At 47.3% G+C, this 15,571-nt stretch overlaps 2 non-coding genes across 2 annotated transcripts; both read left to right on the top strand.

Moving 5' to 3' along the window:
* Positions 1 to 6,916: 6,916 nt before the first annotated feature.
* LOC125966046 (U5 spliceosomal RNA) lies at positions 6,917 to 7,026 on the top strand. The gene has a single exon (XR_007480025.1). It is a non-coding gene; the product is annotated as a U5 spliceosomal RNA (small nuclear RNA).
* A 6,724-nt stretch (positions 7,027 to 13,750) lies between these two features.
* LOC125966055 (U5 spliceosomal RNA) lies at positions 13,751 to 13,862 on the top strand. Its single transcript, XR_007480033.1, has one exon. It is a non-coding gene; the product is annotated as a U5 spliceosomal RNA (small nuclear RNA).
* Positions 13,863 to 15,571: the final 1,709 nt, after the last annotated feature.

Below are 15,571 nucleotides of genomic sequence, written 5' to 3'. Positions count from 1 at the left end.
TCGGGAACAGGCCATGACGTGACCGCTTGCACCTTCCCAGGGTCCATCTCGATGGATCCCTCACGCACCACATAGCCGAGGAATCTGACAGAGGAGGCGTGGAACTCGCACTTCTCCGCCTTCACGTAGAGCGAATTCTCAAGGAGACGGCGCAGCACCGCCCGTACATGCTTGATGTGCTCAGGGAGCGAGCGTGAGAAAATGAGGATGTCGTCTAAATAAACGAACACAAATTTGTCCAGCATGTCTCGTAGCACGTCATTAATCAGTGACTGGAAAACCGCTGGGGCGTTGGTGAGCCCAAACGGAACCACCAAGTACTCGTAGTGTCCGCTCGGGGTGTTGAAAGCCGTCTTCCACTCGTCTCCCTCCCGGATGCGGATTAGGTGGTAGGCGTTGCGAAGATCCAGCTTGGTGAAAATGGTGGCTCCCTGAAGGCTCTCGAAGGCGGAAGACAGAAGAGGCAGAGGGTATCGGTTCTTCACAGTGATCTCGTTTAGTCCCCGGTAGTCGATACACGGGCGTAGCGTGCCCTCCTTCTTCTTCACGAAGAAGAACCCCGCTCCCGCAGGTGAAGAGGACGGTCGTATGATACCGGCTGCCAGGGACTCCCGGATGTATTCCTCCATAGCCCGGCGCTCAGGAGCGGACAGGGAGTAGACGCGTCCTTTGGGAGGGAAGGTGCCGGGTAACAGCTCGATAGCGCAGTCGTAGGACCGGTGTGGAGGAAGAGAAGTGGCCCTGGCTTTACTAAAAACCTCCTTGAGCTCGTGATAAAACGCTGGGACATTGGGGATGTCGGGACTGTACCTCGGCGGGGCTCTGCTGAGTGGGCTGGTGGCCGCCTTCAGGCACGCCTGATGGCAGCGTTCGCTCCACTGCCGAACAACCCCCACCTCCCAGTCCAGCACCGGGTTGTGCTGCCGCAACCAAGGGTGCCCCAGTATGAGCTGCTGTCCTGGGAGGGAGAGAAGAAAAAACTGGATGGTCTCGTGGTGATTGCCCGAGAGCAATAACTTAATTGGTTCCGTCACGAAAGCCACCTCGCCGATCAGACGGCCATCAATGGCACGTGCGGGAATAGACGGGCTCAGAGGGAGGAAGCCGACACCCCACTTGCGTGCCAGGCTAATGTCCATGATGTTCCCCTCCGCGCCGGAATCCACCAAGGCCGCCACGTTCTGGTCGCCCGCCGCGAGCTGGACGCGTGCCTGTAGCGTGAGCGTGCTGGGGCTGGGAGAGCCGGTGCTGGTCGAGCTCACGCGGATCCCCCGACGCCGCGTGAGCTCCGGCCTCTTTAACGGGCACCCCGCCACCCGATGGCCCCCCTCCCCACAGTAAAAACACAAGCCCAGTGAGGGGCGTCGACGGTGCTCCTCCGAGGGAACCCGAGCCCCTCCCAGATCCATGGGCTCGGCGGGTGGTGTGGTTGGCGGGTCCCCAGCAGACGGAGGAATGTGACCACACGGGTTTCGCGGGGACCTCCTCTCCCGATCGCGCCGCCGCGTCTGGATCCGCCGGTCTACTCGGGCCGCCAAGTCCATCGCGCCCCTCAGGGTTCGCGGGCGATCGTACGCAACCAGTCCATCTTTCATGTACTCAGCGAGTCCGTTTAGGAAGGTGCTAACGAGCGCCGGCGTGTTCCATCCGCTGCTGCCGGCCAACGTCTGGAACTTAAGGGCGTACTCTGCGACCGATCGGCTACCTTGACGCAGCGTCGCCAGTTCCTCGGCGGCGTCCTCGGCGGCGGATCCCAGGTCGAACAGGCGGAGCAATTCCTCCGCGAAGGCGTCGAAGGAATCGCAAGCCGGGGCCATCCTTTCATATTCGGCCAGGCCCCACAGCCGCGCCTCGCCCGTGAGGTGGGTTAGGACGAACCCGACCTTGGCTGATTCCGACGAAAACGTGATTGGCTGGAGGCTGAACATTATGCGGCAGTTCATCACGAATGCCCTCACGTGCTTGGGATCGCCGTTAAACTTCTCGATGTTGCCAAGGCGGGGCTCCGGGACGTCCACGAGCGTCCTGGCCTCGGCAGACGAGCGGTGCGGGGGTACCGTGACAGCCGGGGACGCAGCCACCGACAGTCTCTGGAGGGCTTGGGCCATCTCCTGCTGCTGTAGCTGTTGCTGCTGACCAACCTTGATCAGGTGCCGGATGTCGGCAGACAGGCTGCTGACGGCGGTCTCGGCTCGCTCCAGTCGACTCAATGCCGTCTCGTCGTTCGCTGGCTGCATAGCGTTGGTCAGTCTGTACTGTAAGGGAACGGACAGTACAGCCAAGTGCGTAGCGACGGACTTTATTGGAGAAGGGGATGATGGGAACAGCGGGCGCTGGAGCGGCGATCGGGCTGGAGAGGACAAACGATTCTGCGGGGGTTCCAAGTAGTCAAGCGGGTCCGTAGCTTCGGGACTGATGAGCAAGGCAGCATCAAGGGACAGACTGACACTCAGGTCTGCGCTGGCGGCGCTGATATAGTGCTGTCCATGAGCCCGTGGCAGGTGACGGCGATTCCATTGACAGGGGGGCGTGGTCCTGTCGCCGGTGGCACCAGCACGTGACAATGTCTTCTTTATTGATTTGGTGTGTAGGTATAATTATATGTTTAAAATGTTTCTTTTATTTATTTAATATGTGAATATACTTGTCTGCTTATGTACTTTATTCAATGAGGTTTGAGCCAGGGCTGTGGACTCGGTCGGATTTTTGCACCGAGTCCGGCCTCTTGACCACCGAGTCCGAGTCCGGGTCCCAGTCCGGCTGTCAATTTTTTCCGTTAATTCATGTGACTGCTTCGTCTTTAGTCAAGGCTAATTTAGATCAAAATCTATCAGAACGAACGCAACTGCTTTCACACTGGCTGGTTCGGCTTATATAGGATCCCTTGCTGAGAGGGCGGACGTAAAAGTGAGGCGACGTTCCAATCGGACGTCGGATCGATAACATTTTCCCTGCCCCACCGGAGTTGTGCTAGTTCATAACGTAGATCACTCGAGGCATAGTCATAAATGTACGGTTGACAATTTAACCGATAGAAGTGGATACATTGGAACATAACCTACACTCTAATATATTATTTGACATGGTATTAAATGCGTGGCTTTACAAAAATGGTCATTGAAGCCCACCCTTAGCCCTGAGTGCCATTGGCATGAGGCAAAACGCTTGAAAACACTCTTGCCCAATTAAATAACCATTCTGAAACACGGGACATGTAAGATAATATTTTTTAATCATTAATTACACCATTATAGCTCAGACATTTATCTAAACACAAATAATTAGTGACGACCCCACAACTATCGAAACACATCAATGATATAAGCTGGGTGACATAATCGTCCTTGACATTGGTACATAATGTAAACATTAGCCTAAGTGCAACTCAACGTGGCCGCATTGATCGTAAGCAGGGCTGTGGACAGTATTCCTACTCGCATTCTGAGCAGCATGATGAAAATAAAATTGAACGTGATTTTTTTATTGTCGGACTCGGTGGACTCGGTCAAAATCAGCACCGAGTCTGAGTCCGAGTCCGGCAAAAATGACAGAGTCCGACCGAGTCCAAGTCCAGGAATATAGGTACGTTTTGTGTGCCAAATCTTCATTACAGCCAATAGCAGATTTCTGATTAAAGGTACAAAAAGAAAAGCAATGACTATGTGTGTCCGCTGGTTCTTCTCTGCAACACAGGAAGTTTGCATTCACTACAGTTGTGCCCATCGGCAAAAGGCAGCCCCCAACTACCACATGAGTAGCCGACAGGCCTGTTCTAAAACAACTCACTGATGAGGACGTATTATTTTCAAGGAATGTTCTAGAAGTAATCGTTGTTAAAAAAAAAAACACATGATGGTGGTTCTTGGAGATCACTGTTTATATATACACACACAAATATATATATTGAGTCTAGGGAGACAAATACACCGCAAACTGTGGGTAGGTGTCAGGTGATGAGCCACAGAAAAAAATCACAGTTGCCACAGAAAGATGACAAGCCTCATTTTGAAGCAGAGCTAAACATCAGGGATGAGAACGGCAAATGAAAAAAAACACTGATATATTGATCAAAACCAGAGCACATTTCTTGGCTTGCTTATCCGAGTCGACAGCATAGACATGGAGACTTTCAAGGCAAGTTACCCCAAGTTGCGCAGCGGTCTGGGTTAGCTACAACAAACATACACCATAAAGGTCAAGCCAGGTGCCGTGCCATATTCAGTAAAAAAAACCAGGAGGATTCCACTACCACTGGTGGGTGAAGTCAAGAGAGAGCTCCAGCGCATGGAAGCTCTGGGCGTCATTAGTCGGGTGAAGGAGCCAACTGATTGGTGTGCCGGCATGGTGGTCGTGCCCCAAAAGGACAAAAGCAGCATTTGAAGACCTAAAGAAAGCTCTGTCCTCTCCTCCGGTGCTGGCTATGTATGACCCGGGCAGAGACACCAAAGTATCTGCTGATGCATCATCATATGGGTTGGGGGGCGTAATTCTTCAGAAATGAGGGGAAGGATGGAAGCCTGTGTCTTACGCATCACGGTCACTCACTCCAACTGAGCAACGATACACACAGGTGGAGAAGGAAGCTCTGGGCCTCACATGGGCCTCACATGGGCCTGTGAACGGTTTCGGGATTTCCTCATTGGAAAGGAGTTTTGCCTGGAGACCGACCATAAACCCCTTCTCATCCTGCTTGGAGCCCAAGCACTGGATCTTTTGCCACAGAGAATCCAGGGTTTCAGGATGAGGGTGATGCGCTACTCATACTCCATCGTGCACGTACCAGGAAAGTCGCTTTGGACAGCAGACACACTTTCACGTGCAACCTGTAAAATGACGCATGTCCACTGATGACCAGGAGCTGATGGAGAGCACAAACATATTTGTGGACTGTGTCACTGAGAGTCTACCTGTCAGCTCATCATATACAGAAAACCTGAAAGAGCAGTTGAAAGCCGACAGTGTCTGCTCGCGTGTCATGACCATGTGCATGGAAGGATGGCCAGCACATGCAAAACAGGAACCAGCGCTAAAAAATGACTGGCCGGAGCGAGCCACATTAACAGTGAAAGATGCTAAAGGACACACGACTGGTAATACCTTCCGCAATGAGGAACGACGTGCTGTTCAAATTACACGAAGGACACTTAGGTGTCCTGGAATGTAAATCACGTGCACGTCAATCTGTGTGGTGGCCGGGACTCAGCCAGCAAGTGAACAAAATGGTACTGAACTGCAGGACATGCATACAAGAGCGACACAACCCAAAAGAGGCACTCGTGCCATCAGGGTGCCCTGAAAGACCTTGGCAAAAGTTAGGAACAGACCTTTCTACACAAGAGGCAGAATAATCCTCTAAGGCAGTGGTTCTTAACCTTTTTGGAGGTACCGAACCCCATCAGGTCCATATGTGCATTCAACAAACCCCTAATTGGGGGGCGAGTTAAACGAACCCCATCAGTTTCATGTGCACATTCACCGAACCCCTCTATATAGGGGGGGATGACATACCAGCAAATCAGTGTGACTTCTGCTGTTGCCTTTGCAAGAACAGTTCAGATATGCGTTATCACGAATTTACACGATATTCAGGTGTGTTCAGCCATCCGTGGGCGGGGGGGCGGGGGGGGGGGTAGCGGGGCGGGGGCGGGGCAATGACATACCAGCTCTGCCGAACCCCTGAAGCCGACTCACCTAACCCCTAGGGTTCGATCGAACCCAGGTTAAGAACCACTGCTCTAAGGTCTGACGAGACAAAGGCAGTCTACCCTATGATCCCTGGAAAAAGGGAGATGTGGTATTATCGTATGTTGAAACTATAATATTCTATAGTTTGTTATTGGAGGTCTCAAATAATGTTGACAGTTGGGGGCTCTGTGGTGCGCCAGGGGCATTGTACTGCTATGTAAGACATGAGTGGGGAGAAAATAAAAAGTTGCTGAATAAAGAAGTTGCATTCGTGTTCATCTCTACTCCGTATAAACACAACAGTCGTGGACTGCGTTCGCGCTCTCCCCTGGTCTTTCTGATTAAAACAAAAATCACACGCAGTCGTACGTACATGGAGTTTAGGTCTGCGGTGCTGTGACACACTGAATGCTTTTGAGCATGTTATTAACTGTACTATGGAACTGTGCATTTGCTTGCTAAACTGTATTAACCAAATTAGTCAATGCAAAATAATATGGAATTACCACGTTCCTGACTCGTCATATGATATGAACGTATCAAAACCTTTTTGTCGGCTGTAGGTCTGTCTTTTTAAGAATACGCCCGATTGTTGTTCCTCATACATCTCAGTATAGATTTCTAGAAAACAACATTTACTTTCTAAAGTAAATTGACAGATTTATATTCAAATGTCAAATATCGAACGCCACCATCACAGTGGAGGTAAATTACACTCCAAACCATGCCAGCAACGAGAAAAGCCTCAATTATTTGCGACACGAGAGATATAGAGCACTTCTGAAATTTGAGAAATCATTTGAGAAATTACGATCGTATTTTGTTTCCCGATTTGAATAAAGTTATGAAATCACACGTTTTCAAATAAAACACAGAGATGGGATCATTTCCCATTCTCTCATACCAAAAGTACACGTACCAAGACATACAACTGTTTTTACCTTCAATACTCATAATAGACGCCCAATCGATAGGTGACGCTGTTTGAAAGAAGGTTTGATCAGGTACCTACAATCCTGTGCGCCAAAGATGTTTAAAGTAAAAAAGACATTAATGAAAACAAAATACTTGTTTAAACCTTCTATTTAGGTTGAGTCCTTGTAAGTATAGTAAATCTATCAACGTCTATTGTTTGTATTAGAAGGACTGGTTGCTACAATTTGAGTGTGAGACCGCCTGTGAATTTGGTGAGACCAGCAGTGACGTGGCCCGTTTTGACCCAGATTATCAGATCTCTCTTTCTTTTCAGATGGAATAAATCTTTCGCCTTTTACTAAAGATTTCCGTGGGGAGGAACAATAAGAGTCTATCTCTACCCATTCTCACCAACGGTTTGTTAGAATAGGCCTCTTTGGCACCACTTTTATGGTTAAAATTCTCTCTTCTATGATCAGCTCTCTTAATCCCTCAAACCCAAGAACCGAGACTACACTTGATTTTAGCCAAAAGGCCGAGAAGCGATGGAGTATGCGAGTGACGGACTCACTTACAGGCTTCCCCGTCTACCCATTCTCAGCAACGGTTTGTTAGAATAGGCCTCTTTGGCACATGTGATTAGCTGGGTAGCTTGAGCTATGCCGTTATATCGCTGCAACCCTTCTCTTGCTTTATTAGCTTTCTCTTCTCTATGACACCCTTTGCACATATGTAGAAGTCGCTCTCAGTTAAGACTACAAGGTCACACGTCATCACACAGGCTAGGCAGAGTCGCCTCCTTGCAGAAAGGCGGCCCAGAGTAGTATAAGAGCAGGAACCTTGGCGCTGGGAGAGGGACCTTCTTTCGCATCTCGCAGAAAGGGCTCCACAGCTGTGCATCGATCATTCTGGCATACATCAAATAGTTAAACTGTGAAGGCTGCCTCTTGGTAATTGCTGTTAGCATATCGAGCATTAAAGATAAAGAACTGGGATCAAACCTAACAGGTTACAGTACGGAACAGAGTGCTGCTCTTCTGGGCACTAATAAATCGGCAAACTTGTCTGATGACTTATTTGTTCACTCTTCTTCACCCGCAGTAATAAATATAGTTCACGAGGCATATATGCTTCCCCTTTCAGCAGTCTCTATCCAAATACACAGTGTAGATACCTATTAAAATGGTAGACCCGATGAACATGAAAGGCAAAGATGGATAATTCGCCAAGAACTTTCCAGGGTCATCATATGTACAACGGCTGCACCGAAAGAGTTGGGCCAGAATAGAGCGGAACTCATGCAGAAGTGCATGAACACCACCTTGCTGAAAGAATAAAACCAACACAATGCATGAATTCACGACAAATGACATACCACCAAATCGGTGTGACTTCTGCTATTGCCTTTGCGAGACCAGTTCAGATATGCTTTATCACGAATTTATAAATCTGGTGTGTTCGGACCTCCGCAGTGGAGGCTCTGCTGAACCCCTGAGACCGACTCACCGAACCCCTAGAGTTTGACCAAATCCAGGTTAAGAACCACTGGTTTAGAGGCAGTTATTTCTGTCACGTGCTGGTGCCACCTGCGACGGGACCACGCCCCCCTGTCAGTGGGATCACCGTCACCTGCCACGGGTTCATGGACAGCGCTATATCAGCGCTGCCAGCGCAGACCCGAGTGCCAGTCTGTCCCTTGATGCTGCTTCGCTCATCATTCCCGGAGAGAATTGACTCACTTGACTACTCGAAACCCTCGCAGAATCGTTGTCCTCTCCAGCCCGATCGCCGCTCCAGCGCCAGCTGTTCCCATCATCCCCTTCAAATAAAGTCCGTCGTTACGCACTTGGCTGTACTGTCCGATCCTTAACAATTTCTGCAAAAGGAGGATCTACTAAATATTGCTGTCATTTTTCTGTTGGAGTTTCCAAATGTATGCACCTGCCTACTTTTGTTTAAATAATGATTGCACCCTGTCTGCAAATCCTATAAACTTCATTTCACTTCTCAAATATCTGTGTTGATCACTGCCATCATCCGCCATGCATGGATTCGGGCCATCTGATTGGTTCCTTTGCCCCCCCATACACACAGGAATTGGTTAGGACTTGATTAGTAAATGCTAGGAATCGTTTTGCCTGTCTGTTCAGAGCAAGAAACAAGCCACTAGCCCCACGGGAAGTTGTCATTTTTTGTAAGCTTGTGTGTATGTAAATTTGTCATGGTCCAACGTAGGACTGTTTAGGGTGAATAAAAAATAACTGCAACAAGTTTATTCTGCTATTAACCAGATTCAAACTGGGGTTGCAGCCGCCTCATTGCTATATTATGGCCAATATGCAGTTGCATGTTTAGGGTCTTTTCTCTAGGAACTTCAGCCACGACACCCAGGCAGACCATGAAAGAATGTCGATGTTAAAATGTTGGTTGAACTATCCAATAACTACGCAGATCCGATGATTCCTAAGACTTGAGATCAGACAAAATTGGAAAGACTATTTTTTGATGGTGTCTGTGAGTTACTTCAACCCAAAAGTTCACATAAATTACACATAGCTAATGTTGACCACAAAATGGTATGTGAGCTGGCCAGGAGTCCTGGAATCTTTTGATTTGTAGACAGATGCGTTATCCATTGCTCCACGAGCCCCACAGGAATATGTGGCTTATAAACTTGTGTGTAACACTTTTGCAAAAATGAAAAACAAAAAAAAAATGGGTGACATTATTTGAATATGCCATGATGCTTTATCCATTGCGCCATTCGCCCTACAAGTTAAGGCTATCGACCGCAAACGTGAGGAAAATCGTCATTGTCCAAAAGATGGCTGTTCAGCAATAGTGAGCAAGGGACAAATTCCACATAGTTATTTGAGTATGCCATGACCCTGATTCGAACCAGGGTTGCTGCAGCCACAACACCGAGTACTAACCACTATATGATCATGGCCAATATGCGCAACTTATTTAACGCTACTGCATACAGGCCATGATCGTGTAGTGGTTAATGGTTGTGTTCCATTCGAATCCGGGTTATGGTATAATCAAATTACTTTGATGAATTTGTCTGCTGGTCACTGTTGCTAAGCAGCCTTCCTTTGGACAATGACAGTTTTCCACACAAGTTTACAGTCGATACAGTCTTGTAGGGTGAGTGGCGCAATGGATGACACATGACGGCAGATTCAAGTGATGAGAATCGAAACAACAGATTCAAGAGACCCAAGGTAAATGAACACAACCCGTTTCGTTTCAATTGACAGCCCATGTGACATGCACCTCAGATGAAATGGGGCTAGTTGATCAACAGCAATGTTTTAACAAAGGGATCATCTGGGAGTTAAACCCCAGACCTCTCACACCCAAAGCAAGATTCATACCCCTAGACCACTGGTGTCAAACTCGAGGCCCGGGGCCAGTTATGGCCCACCGTATCATTTTCTGTGGCCCGCAACGACAAATTGTGCATTAAATCTATGTCATACTAACATTGCAAATTGTCGGAACTTTTAAGAATCTTCTTAAAATTATTTTTGAAATATGTGAAAAGTTTCCACGAGTCTGATTTGAAAAAGCAATTATTTGTCAGTTTGTTTTGTAGCTTATACTGTATATAATATGAGGCGTTTATTTATTTGGGTTGACAGTCATAATGGCCCATCGAGGGAAACTTTGACTACAATGTGGCCCGCGACAAAAATGAGTTTGACACCCCTGCCCTAGACCAACGAGCCTCAAAGAAAGCTTGCAGACCATGGTACATTCTGTGTAACATTGGCCTGTCATATGAGAAAGGACTCATATGTGAGGTTGCTGTTTGTGGACTTCAGCTCTGCCTTCAACACCATTGTGCCGCAGCGACTCATCTGCAAACTCGATGAGCTGGGCCTCAGTACCTCCCTCTGCAACTGGATACTGGACTTCCTCTGTCAGAGGCCTCAGGTGGTGCGTGTTGGCGACAAAATCTCCGCCAGCATCACGCTGAGCACGGGGGCCCCCCAGGGCTGCGTGCTCAGTCCATTGCTCTTCACCCTGCTGACGCATGACTGCACTGCGACCTACAGCGACAACCACATAGTGAAGTTTGCTGACGACACGACTCTGGTGGGTCTCATCACGAAAGGCGACGAGACTCGGTACAGGTCGGAAGTTGACCTTCTGACCACGTGGTGCAGGGACAACAACCTCCTGCTGAACGTCAATAAGACCAAGGAAATCATTGTTGACTTCCGGAAGGGTCACACAACACACCTGCCGCTGATCATCGACGGTGCTGTGGTGGAGAGGGTGAGCTGCACCAAGTTCCTGGGGGTGCACATCAGTGAGGACCTCTCCTGGTCCGCAAACACCTCGTCACTGGCAAAGAAAGCTCAGCGCCGCCTGTACTTCCTGCGGAAGCTCAGGCGTGCATGTGCTCCTCAGGCAGTCCTGTCTACATTCTACCATGGCACCATTGAGAGCGTCCTCACCAGTTGCATCGCTGTCTGGGGTGGTAACTGCACTGAACAGAACTTGAAGGCCCTGCAGCGCATAGTGAATACGGCTGGTAAGACTATTGGTGCTTCGCTCCCCTCCCTGAAGGACATTTACACCTCCCATCTCGCCCGCAAGGCAACCTCGATTGCCAGAGATGTGAGTCACCCGGCTCACTCTTTGTTTGACCTTCTGCCCTCTGGGAAGAGGTACAGGAGCCTGCGCTCCCGCACCACCAGACTCGCCAACAGCTTCTTTCTCCAGGCTGTTAGGGCCCTGAACTCGCTACCCCCTTCTGCGTAGCGTGCGGCACTGTTGCGCTATTTTCGGGAATGTCTGCTGTACGCGCACTTGCTCCTTTTTTTTCTGCTCCTCTTATTTATTTATTTATTTATTTATTTATTTATTTATTTATTTATTTATTTATTATTGTTGTGTTATTTATTCATTATTTATTCAGCACGCTTTTGTTATACTTGTTTACTTGTTTGTCTGTTGTGAGCCATGTCTTGTCACCGTGGGATAGGGGGGAACGAAATTTCGGTTTCTTTGTGTGTCTTTGGCATGTGGAGAAATTGACAATAAAGCTGACTTTGACTTTGACTTTGACTCCACACAACGATAGACAACAGTGTTTCAAAGAAGAGCTCGTCCGGGAGTTTAACCCGGGCAATCAAAGAACCCTAGGCGAGAATCATTCCCCTGCACCAATGAGCCCCATAGTAGACCAGCTGACCCCATTACATTCCAGCAGAATTTCAAAGATTCTCCCAGAAGGTAAACTTAAAAACACATGGAAGAACACACACAGGTGAAAAAAATGTTTCCTGCTCAGCTTGTGGCCAAAGATTCTCAGAGAAAGGAAGCTTGAAAAGACACACAACAACCCACACTGGTAAGAACCCTTTTTCCTGCTCAGTTTGTGGCCAAAGATTCTCTCAGAAGGTAAATTTAGAAACACATGTAAGAACACACACAGGTGAAAAGCCTTTTTCTTACTCAGTTTGTGGCCAAAGATTCTCAGAGATGGGAAACTTCAAAAGACACACAAGAACCCACACTGGTGAGAAAAACCTTTTGCCTGCTCAGTTTGTGGTCAAAGATTCTCAGAGAAGCGACAGTTCAAAACACATACACAGGTAAGAACCCTCTTTCCTGTTTAGTTTGTGGCAAATATTCTCTCAAAGCAAGCCTTCGACAAGGATGGGATTTGAACCCATGCGTGCAGAGCACAACGAATTAGCAATCCATCGCCTTAACCTCTCGGCCACCTCGTCTTGTGTTGATAAGTCATGTTACGTATGTTGTGCCAAGATACTTTGGATGTGAATGTGAAACCGACGAGGATGTGATATGAAATGATGAGTGGAGAGCACAATGGAGTAGCAACCCATCGCCTAAATATTTCAGCGATCGCATCTCATGCATGAGTTGAATAGGCGACGTGATATGGTATGTACGGTGTAGTATAAGCCGCAAGGTAAAATGATACGATACTTTAGATGTGTAACGAAGAAAAGGTAAGCCACAAAATAAGTGACACTGTAAACAAAGCAAAACGTTTTTTCAATGTTGTCTCACCCCAAATCTTTGGGATCATCGGATCTGCACAGTTGGATAGTTCCACCGACATTTTAACATCAACATTCTTTCATGGGTGTCTTGGCTGAAGATCCTAAAGAAAAGACCCTAAACTTATTGTATGCGATTGCATATTGGTCATGATCGTATAGTGTTGTGGCCGTAGCATCACCGGAACGAATCTGGGTCATGGCGTCAGTAAATTACCTTGCTGAATTTGTCCGTTGTTCACTGTTGCCAAACAGCCTTCTGTTGAACGCAGGCTTCCAGACATTACGTCCACCTATGTTTTAACATCAACTTTATTTCATAAAGTTCTTCCAAATTCATCTTGGTGAAACTCCCTCCCTCAGGTGTTCCCATCTTTTTTTAGGCCTGGCTGCCACGAGGCAGCGGTAGAAACAAAATATGACCCTGAAAGGGCACGCCCAAACCGGCTATGATATTAATCAGAATTCGTTCATCACTAAAATGCAGTCCTCAGGTCCATGTCATATTCGCTACCAATCGGAATGTAACGGACAGATTTATATTCAAATGTCAAATCTCGAACGCCACCGTCGCAGTGGAGGTGAATTACACTCCAAATTCACCTCCACTGCAACGACAAAAGCCTCAATTATTTGCGACACGAGAGATATAGAGCACTTCTGAAATTTGAGAAATCATTTGAGAAATTACAATCGTATTTTCTTTCCCGATTTGTGTCGTTATGAAATCACATGTTTTCAAATAAAACACAGATATGGGATCATTTCCCATTCTCTGATATCAAAAGTACACGTACCAAGACATACAACTGTTTTTACCTTCAATACTCAAAATAGACGCCCAATCGCTGTTTGAAAGAATGTGTTCGATCAGGTACCTACAATCCTGTGCGCCAACAATGTTTTAAGTAAAAAAGACATTAATGAACACAAAATACTCGTTCGTTTAAACCTTCTATTTAGGTTGAGGCCTTCTAAGTATAGTAAATCTATGAACGTCTATTGTTTATATTAGAAGGAATGGTTGCTGCAATTTGAGTGTGAGACCGCCTGTGAATTTGGTGAGACCAGCAGTGGGGTGGCCCGTTTTCACCCAGATTATCAGCTCATTCTTTTTTCTCTTCAGATCGAATAAATCGTTCGCCTTTTACTAAAGATTTCCGTGGGGAGGAACAATAAGAGTCTATCTCTAGCCATTCTCACCAACGGTTTGTTAGAATAGGCCTCTTTGGCACATGTGTTTAGCTGGGTAGCTTGAGCTATGCCGTTATATCGCTGCAACCCTTCTCTTGCTTTATTAGCTTTCTCTTCTCTATGACACCCTTTGCACATATGTAGAATTCGCTCTCAGTTAAGACGACAAGGTCACACGTTATCATACAGATTAGGCAGAGTCGCCTCCTTGCAGGAAGGCGGCCCAGAGTAGTATAAGAGCAGGAACCTTGGCGCTGAGAGAGGGACCTTCTTTCGCATCTGGCAGAAAGGGCTCCACAGCTGTGCATCGATCATTCTGGCATACATTAAAGAGTTAAACTGTGAAGGCTGCCTCTTGGTAATTGCTGTTAGCATATCGAGCATTAAAGATAAAGAACCGGGAACAAACCTAGCAGGTTACAGTACGGAACAGAGTGCTGCTCTTCTGGGCACTAATAAATCGGCAAGCTTGTCTGCTGACTTATTTGTTCACTCTTCTTCACCCGCAGTAATGCATGTAGTTCACGAGGCATATATGTGTCCCCTTTCAGCAGTCTCTATCCAAATACACAGTGTAGGTACCTATTAAAAGGGTAGTCCCGATGAACATGAAAGGCAAAGATTGATCATTCGCAAAGAACTTTCCATGGTCATCATATGTACGAAAGAGTTGGGCCAGAAGACTAGAGCGGAACTTATGCAGAAGTGCATGGACACCACCTTGTTGAAAGAATAAAACCAACACAATGCATGAATTCACGACAAATGATATACCAGCAAATCAGTAGTACTTCTGCTGTTGCCTTTGCGAGACCAGTTCAGATATGCGTTATCACGAATTTATAAATCAGGTGTGTTCGGACCTCCGCAGTGGAGGGAGGCTCTGCTAAACCCCTGAGACCGACTCACCGAACCCCTAGAGTTTGACCGAATCCAGGTTAAGAACCACTGGTTCAAAGGCTGTTATTTCTGCAAAAGGAGGAACTACTAAATATTGATGTCATTTTTCTGTTGGGGTTTCCAAATGTATGCGCCTGCCTACTTTTGTTTAAATAATGATTGTACACTGTCTGCAAATCCTATAAACTTCATTTCAATTCTCAAATATCACTGTGTTGATCACTGCCGTCATCGGCCATGCATGGATTCGGGCCATCTGATTGGTTCCTTTGCCCCCCCCCCCCCCCCTCCCCCATACACACACAGGAATTGGTTAGGACTTAATTAGTAAGTGTTAGGAATCGTTTTGGCTGTCCGTTCAGAGCAAGGAACGAGCCACTAGCCCCACGGGAAGTTGTCATTTTCTGTAAGCTTGCGTGTATGTAAATTTGTCATGGTCCAACGTAAGACTGTTGAGGGTGAATAAAAAATAACTGCAACAAGTTCATTCGGCTATTAACCAGATTCAAACTGGGGTTGCAGCCGCCTCAATGCTATATTATGGCCAACATGCAGTTGCATGTTTAGGGTCTTTTCTCTAGGATCTTCAGCCACGACACTCAAGCAGACCATGAAAGATTGTTGATGTTAAAATGTTGGTGGAACTATCCAATAACTACGCAGATCCGAAGATCCCTAAGTCTCGAGATGAGACAAAATTGGAAAGACTATTGGTTGACAGTGTCTGTGAGTTACTTCAACCCAATAGTTCACAGAAATTACACATAGCTAATGTTGACCACAAAATGGCATGTGAGCTGGCCAGGAGTCCTGGAATCTTCTGATCTGTAGAC

Source organism: Syngnathus scovelli, unplaced genomic scaffold (genome assembly GCF_024217435.2).
Source record: "Syngnathus scovelli strain Florida unplaced genomic scaffold, RoL_Ssco_1.2 HiC_scaffold_30, whole genome shotgun sequence".
Taxonomy (NCBI): Eukaryota; Metazoa; Chordata; class Actinopteri; order Syngnathiformes; family Syngnathidae; genus Syngnathus; species Syngnathus scovelli.
This window is presented reverse-complemented; position numbering and strand designations above follow the sequence as displayed.